We start from the raw sequence: 8350 nt of genomic DNA, 5'->3' as shown, positions 1-8350 counted from the left end.
CCCTGTAATTCAGAAATTGTTATTTACTTCATATAATATATACATTCATCTCCCCAATCCATTCCCATCCTGCTCCTACTGACGTCAAACCTCTTCCACGACAAGACCAAATCTCCCTGACAGCTCCCACTCAATGAGGCCCTCACATTCCCTTAACATTAAAGGCCTCATGGTGGCAGTTGCAGCATCAAGGAGGGGGTTAGAAGCTGCTTCTCTTTAACTGATTTTAAAGAATTTCTGACAGGGGACTCCTGTGACTTATGAGAGGTTTTGGTGTTTTTGGCACCAGAATCCATGGATTTAGACGTGGTGTACAATATCTGCTCAGAATTTTGTTTGAAATAGTATGATTTTTTTAAATTAAAAGTTATCCAGTTTTGCAAAGGAATTATGTGGCCTGCTTCTGATCTCACTAATTGTAATGTAAAACAGAAATAACTGCACTGAACTCAGTAGGGTCCCACCGGTGACACAGCAATGAGAGGAAAATCAGGCACTGTACGTCTTCCCTCCATGTACTTCTCTACTCTCTGAATATACATCCTGGGCCAAAATTTCCTACTTACACTGAAAGTCAGTGAAGTTACACTGATGTAAAAGTGGCATGATTACAGAATCAGCCCTCCTGTCTGCTCTGTAGCTCTCCTCTCTCCCTGCCAAATTTAAGTCTCACTTACCGCAGGATAAATCTTGAGTTGCTCTGGATTTACACTCAGGTACATGAGAACAAAATTGATCCTCTGTACTATAGCAATTCGCTTTCTATTTTAATAAGGCTTGGAACTGTGTAATAACTGCCTGTGATTAACCACTCAAAAATTACTTGAGACATTGGTTTGCTTCTATTTTCTAGACAAGCTTCCTTCCCAAAGGAAAATAATATGCATTCAAGTCCAATTAAGTCGGTTGAAGTTTTTAAAGGAATACAGTAAGATTTCTTTTTATCATTTTTCAGTTTATATGTTCACACTCATATTTTGGCCACCCAGCAAAGAGATATGAGAACAGGCACAACTCTCCACTGAGTCAATGGGCTGCTTAGGCCAGTGACAAATATACACCATGGACAGTAGCACACATTGCCAAGAATTAATGTTAAAATGAATAGTTCATCTGTTTTTCCCTGGAAGTGGGGAAGAGGCAAGTTACCCAAATAAAACAAATAGCTCAATAGAATTGTTAAAAAAATATTAAAATTAATATCATATCACCTGTCATAAATATAAAGGGAAGGGTAAACACTTTTAAATCCCTCCTGGCAGAGGAAAAACTCTTTCACTTGTAAAGGGTTAAGAAGCTAAATCAACCTCACTGGCACCTGACCAAAATGACCAATGAGGAGACAAGATACCTTCAAAGCTGGAGGGGGGGAAAAACAAAGGGTTCTCTCTGTCTGTGTTGTCTTTTGCCAGGACCAGAGCAGGAATGCAGGTCAGAACTCCTGTAAAGGGTTAATAAGCAATCTAGTTAGATATGAGTTAGATTCTGTTTTGTTTAAATGGCTGATAAAATAAGTTGTGCTGAATGGAATGTATATTCCTGTTTTTGTGTCTTTTTGTAACTGAAGGTTTTGCCTAAAGGGATTCTCTATGTTTTGAATCTGATTACCCTGTAAGGTATTTACCATCCTGATTTTACAGAGGTGATTCTTTTACTTTTTCTTTCATTAAAATTCTTCTTTTAAGAACCTGATTGCTTTTTCATTGTTCTTAAGATCCAAGGGTTTGGGTCTGTGTTCACCTATGCAAACTGGTGAGGATTTTTATCAAGCCTTCCCCAGGAAAGGGGGTGTAGGGCTTGGGGGGATTTTGAGAGGAAAAACGTTTCGAAGTGGGCTCTTTCCCTGTTATATTTGTTAGATGTTTGATGGTGGCAGCAATAAAGTCCAGGGACAAAAGGTTAAATAGTTTGTACCTTGGGGAAGTTTTAACCTAAGCTGGTAAAAATAAGTTTAGGGGGTTTTTCATGCAGGTCCCCACATCTGTACCCTAGAGTTCAGAGTGGGGAAGGAACCTTGACATCACCTCTGTAATTTAATTAAAGAAATTTATTATTAGTTTTTAATAGGTGTGAACTTCCTACAGACTACTAATAGACACTTTACACAACCAGGCTATAGAATCCCAAGTAACAATAATAATAAGAAGAAAAGCAAAGCAAATCAACATCATTTTATTTATGTTATTCAGACTATTCCGATGATCAATCTCCATTTATGAGATGACAATCACAGCAGGGTTATAAAGGTTCTATGTCAGAGCTCCCAGCTGTTTCATAGAATCATAGAATCATAGAAGAATCTTAGAAGGTTAGGGTTGGAAGGGACCTCAGGAGGTCATCTAATCCAACCCCCGCTTGAAGCAGGACCAATCCCCAATTGTTACCCCAGATCCCTAAATGGCCCCCTCAGGGATTGAACTCACAACCCTGGGTTCATGCATACCATAAATAAACAATAACTGCACTTAGTCAGTGTTCATTGAAATAACTCCCACTACCAATTCCCTACCTAATACTGATCCAGAAGATTCTAAGGGGTAACATCATTCTCTATAACTAAGACCTAGGATAGCGCTAACCATCAAGCCTGTGTCACCACCGGATTACCGTTACCAAGCATAGCAGCAGCTCTGCTTACAAGATAAACATCTAAAATAGTTGTCGTCAGTGGCAGCTCTAGTACAGAATTTCATAGAAGGGTCTTTCACATTCCTCAGCTGCATATTCAGTTGCTAATGAAGGACACTTATAAAAATGCCTTTCAATCATCTAAGGTGGCTATTCAATTAACTGTCCCATTCTACCCATGCACCACACACTGTCAGATCCTCCCCACTACATAAACGCCTCCCGGATGTCCTGTCTGGCTATTGCTTTGGAGGCTTTTATTAAACTCACTGAGAGTTGTGGGTGCTCATCACCTCTAAGGATCAGGCCTATTGTTTGCACAACACTGAAAAGTGCCATTATTATTTCCATATATGTAAAAGAAAAAAATTCGAAGGCTTTGTCTATGCACAGAAGTTACACTGATTTAAATTAAATTGATTTAAAAACTGATTTAGTTAAATCAATGAAGTGTCGTGTGTGGCCAATCTCATATCAGCTTAAACCTAGTTTGTTGGTTTAGCTTGCACCAGTAATGTATTGATATATACCAGGTTTAATCTGATCTAAGAGTGTCCACACACAAAAGTCCATTGATTTAATTAAAGGTATGAGTTAAAGCAAGTTTAGTTAAACCACGGCAGCTTGTGTGTGTGTAGGTCAGGCATAAATTGGAAGGGTGAACTTTCCTACTGATACACAGGCAGAAAACAAAAATACAGCTATATTTGGGAGATTAAAGATAGTGACAAAAGCCTCATTGAAGTGCAGCAATGAAGTACAGTGAACACAAAGGGTTAATCATGCAATGGCACAAACTAAAGCCCTGATCTACTGAAGATATTCCTGAACAATTATCCCAGGGTCCTGTAAAAGATTATGTGGGTTTGATCAGTCTAGGTTTGCTGTAAATTGGCAAACACTTAGACACTTTAATAAGAACACTTTCCCCTCCACTATAATCTATATAATATTCTCCTAAGTATCTCCAGGAGACTTTTTTAAAATAATGGAAAATATGGGGAAATTCCTGGCTCCATTCAAGTCAATGGGAGTTTTGCAATTGACTTCACTGGAGTTGGATTTCACCCCATATTTATAGCATATAGGGAAATATATACAGTGACATTCAAGATGAAAGTGCCTGTAAAACTTGGTGATGCTTACGATTTTTTTGTTTACTTTTTAATAACTTCAGCATGATATATGATATATATGGCATGTCCTTTTGCAAACCTGTTCATTACGCCACCGTCCCTACCATATTCAAATCTCTGCTAAATAATCATTTCCATCATTTTGCCTACAAGTGATGGGGAAAGTGGGTAACCAAATCAAGATGTGTGCATGCCTCACTGTAGCCATGTTATTACCATCACCCTTGTCCTTCCTCTCCTCTTCCTTCTGCTCCCCCCAGAATCTTTGTTATGACCCTCACTTGTGTCATATTTACAATTTTTGGGACAGGAGATACCTATTTACTTGTTTTGTGAGATGCCCCAAATTTTGATGTTTGCAAAAAAAATGATTATATAAAATGTTATGCAGCCGCATACAATAACTTGATCTGAAATCTTTATCAGCAATAGCAAGCACTATATATCTAGGGAGCCAAAACAGGATTTGGAGCCATTAGACCCTAGTGAGTAGAAGCGTAGGTAATTAAAATGACAATTTTCACAACTTTCTCAAAGAAATGAATTAGTGTAACGCATAACATAGCCTAACACTGTCTGTGGGCCAATTAGAATAAATATAGTCATTAGCTAATTGTTTACTAAGCTGTAACTTCATTCTATGTTCAGCTAAAAACATCTTTGACCATTTGGCTAAGACAAAAACTGCTAAAATTGATTCAGATCACAGCACTTCCAGAAGAGAGACTGCAATTAAAGAACCAGATACAATTTTCCAGGATAAACGGAATGCCTGCAAAGATGTTCAGGAAGGAATATCATGTTAAACATACTAAAATTAACTAGTTATAATTCAGGACAAGGTAGTACTTCTGTCCGTCTGCAGTTTTTCCATATAATGATTACAAATATTGTAGTCCTCACTGGAACATCCTGTAGAATTAAACAGAGATTGTTAATTTTTCTATACAATTTTCAATCAAACCTTTAGAACTGTTCAGCAGTGATATAATTATATATTGAACTCTATAGGTTAGTTTAAAAATTCTACAGGAAGGATTCCATTCCCTATTATGCTCTGTAGTTTTTAGAGTCATTTCTATAAAAATCTATTTAATTACTATTGAAGCTTATTGGTTTCATCTCTAAAGTTTAATTCTGTATGACGTTTCCATATGGAAAGGCTTTCTTTTATAAAGCTACAGCTAAAATAAGGTTATTTTACCATGGTTGTAGAGAACCACATTTAAAATTCCTAATATTGTTTGGAGAACAGTGCAATTCACTGAGCCAGATCCTGTCTGTGATGTGTCTATAGTATAGAGTCCTCCTGGAAGTGTGCAGCGTAGAACGGCTCTGCAGCAGGGAGGTTCTACACATAACCTGTGGCAGGATCCCCATTCAGCTGCATAATGCCACCATGGCCACTAAACCCCTTCCGCTGCCCAGGGTACAGAATCACACACTCCACCACACCAGGTGTTAAGGTTCCTTCCCCACTCTGAACTCTAGAGTACAGATCTGGGGACCTGCATGAAAGACCCCCTAAGCTTATTCTTACCAGCTTAGGTTAAAAGCTGCCACCACCTTTTATATTTATGACACCAGGGTACTTCACTTGGAGAAGATATCAACATCCTCCCTAACTCCACGGCAAGAGGATGGATGCTTCTCGTGATATACAGTCCACAGGGGCGGAAACTTAAAATGCCTACATGCCAAAATGGAGCTGCAAGCTAGGGAGTGGAGTCGGTCTTAATGGCAATCAAAGGGGTAGTCCCCCTCTCAGAAGTCTCCCTCCCTTCCAAGGGGAAACTTAGTATTTTTAAGGAGAATGGGTCCAGTACCTCATCTCCAAGCTTGTCTCACCCTGAACAGGAGATCTGTGGGGCTAATGTTGCCCTAGAGCTTTCTTAAAATCCGCAGTCTCTATGCTGGAGGAGAGAAGTTCAGGATCTGAGGATGAGGGGGCAGCAAGTTCATGCAAACTGAAATTAATGTGAGTTTTGCTGGAATAAGAAATTCAGGATCAGATGAGTGAGCCTTCTGCTTAGCTCTTCTCTAAGGACAATCCCGCATAAGCTCCACTTTCAGAATCCCCATTCACTTGACAAGTGGGTAGAACATAATTTAGCTGACTTTTTGATAGTGTGCAGCTCTAGAAATCAAAGTGTAGCCTCACCTTCTCTTTACCAAATCTCTATGAAGAAGAATGATTACCTCCCCAGCCCTACATGCAAAACCCCTCCATAACTGTCTCAATGTATTACTGGTTTTTTGGAATGGCATGCCACCAGTAAGCCAATACCTAACTCTCTTTACCCACACATCACATCTGAAACCTAGAACAAAATTCCAAGACTATGGTTGTGTCATTTATGATTGTTTCTACACTGAAACGTGTCCATCCTACACAGAAGTCTGGTATTATTGGCCAGGGGTCTTAACTCACTTGTAACATTTTCATAATATTCACTGGCTCCTGCCATAGTCTGTGTACCCTCACAGAGCACATGTAACATCTGTGCAGAGTTATGAAATTACACAATTGGATGTTACAAAAGTGACTCATCACATTACCTTCCACTGAAGAGAAAGACATTCTTTTTGGTTCAAATTATTTTTTCATTTATCGCTAGCCAAACGATGCTCACGCTCTCTATTTTTTAACTTGCTATTTTAATGAGAATATTTATATTTTTGCTCAAAAACAGAGCAATTTCATCCTACCACAGTTGTCTTTTTCTGTAATATAAATATGATGTCTAATTTTCAAGTATATATAAAAATTCTGTGAGGATGAATATCCAGTCTTATCTAAAATTACACAGTATACTGCACATATATTTTTTCTAACAATCAATGTGTACTTCTCTACCCATCACTTATTAATAGGCTTACCATCTGTATTCACCTTTAAATTCCACCAATTAATAGACTTGAGCCCGACAACATTGTGAAACATTTCACCTTTAATAATGTGAAAAAACTGATAAACAATCCATTTAACATTGAGGAATTTAACCCAATACCAAAGAGATTGTATGAATAGATTTGTTGCAAAGACTTAAAAATAAATTGATTTAGTTAGATGAGACGTTCATTTCACAGGCACTTATTTTAAAAGCTAAACTTCCCCAGCAGCACAGAGTTAACAAATGGTGCTACAGAGCACTACAACTCCCATGCAAGCTGACTCACACAAGATAACAAAACTATCTGAACTTCAAAGAACTCTATTTTTTTATTATTCCAATGACTTCTCCAATTTTGAGGAGGCGAGACCTCAGAAGTGTACATTATACAGAGGGTGATGTATGGAGACAGATGGATGACCAGGTTATAAATCAAAGTCAAAGGGTTCTGCTGACAAGTGGTTTATGTTTGCACCTGAGCTGCAAAATTCATTTGAAACTAAAGTAATTTATCGAGTCAAATCCATTAATTTAATAACCAGCTACTAGCCCATTCCAAAACAAGAATGATCATTGCAGTTTTGCTCCTTCTCTTCTCTGCTTCCTTCTCCTTCTTGACTCATCTTTCCTCTTTTCATGGCTGTCATGTGGAAACCATGTTCCTTATCTCCTCAGCTAACTTGCACACTATGTTCATTTGTGTGTCCAAGTGTCATTTTAAGTCTCACATGCACCCTTACAATAAAATTCTTATCTTGCTTGATGGTCACTGAAATACTTTTCTCCCCTTTTGGCTCAAGCTCCAGCCCGAGCCCAAATGTCTACACAGCAATTTTTTGCCTCACAGCCTAGGCCAGCTGCAGCTGTGCCACAGGGCTTTAATTCCAGTGTAGATATACCCTTTGGCATGTAACTCAGAAATTAGGTCTTGATCCAGCATCTGTCAATAGGAGCTCTTTCTATTGACTTCAGTAAGTACTGAACCAGCCACCTTGATCACTAGGACCCAAATTCTGGAAGCAGCAGCAGCTGCCAGCAGCTTCAGTGATCAGGCTGCACACTGGGAATTCTCCAATAGGTGCAGGAGGGGCTGAAGGGGAAACAGATCCTGTTCATGTAGGATGCTGATAATAATTGGAGCCATTCCCTGGCTGCTACTGCAAGCTCAAGTCAGTGGTGAAACCGAGATTAGAACTCAGGAGTGCCTGGCTTTCATTCAGATCGTACACTTGCTGCCTCTCTAAATGTATTGCCAAAATTCATTCATTTATGATAAACGGCTGAAGAGTATTGTTGCAGTTGTCACTTTGAATAATATGTCTTTTTAAATGATTTACTGTTTCCTAGATTTGAAATATAAATTGTGGATTTGGCAATATGAGTGGCCAGATATCAAATATTGCAATGTTGTAAATAAGTTATTATTGTCTCTTTGAGTTTCAAACAATAAATATAGAAAACATTCTCAGGTTTACAGACATATGTTCAAAACTAATGAACTGTAGATTTAATACCTTGTACTCCATCGAACTATTTAACATTTCTGAGATCAATATTTTATTTCCTTTATTTTACATAATATGAAGGAGCTTATCATGTTTGAGAGAACTATTATTTTTTTAAAAACATGGTGTATATTTTGTACTTGAGGTTATGAACTATTTGATAGGGAATTTCAAATTGTGATTTAAA

General features: G+C 38.2%; 1 long non-coding RNA gene across 1 annotated transcript in view; it reads right to left on the bottom strand.

The window, feature by feature from the left end:
- Nucleotides 1–2156: 2156 nt before the first annotated feature.
- Nucleotides 2157–8350, bottom strand: part of LOC125632679 (uncharacterized) — a 47882-nt gene continuing 41688 nt past the window's right edge. Inside the window, exon 3 of the long non-coding RNA XR_012666919.1 lies at nt 2157–4676. This is a non-coding gene — a long non-coding RNA (uncharacterized LOC125632679). The remainder of the gene's footprint in view (nt 4677–8350) is intronic.

This window comes from Caretta caretta, chromosome 2, assembly GCF_965140235.1.
Source record: "Caretta caretta isolate rCarCar2 chromosome 2, rCarCar1.hap1, whole genome shotgun sequence".
Lineage (NCBI taxonomy): Eukaryota > Metazoa > Chordata > Testudines > Cheloniidae > Caretta > Caretta caretta.
This window is presented reverse-complemented; position numbering and strand designations above follow the sequence as displayed.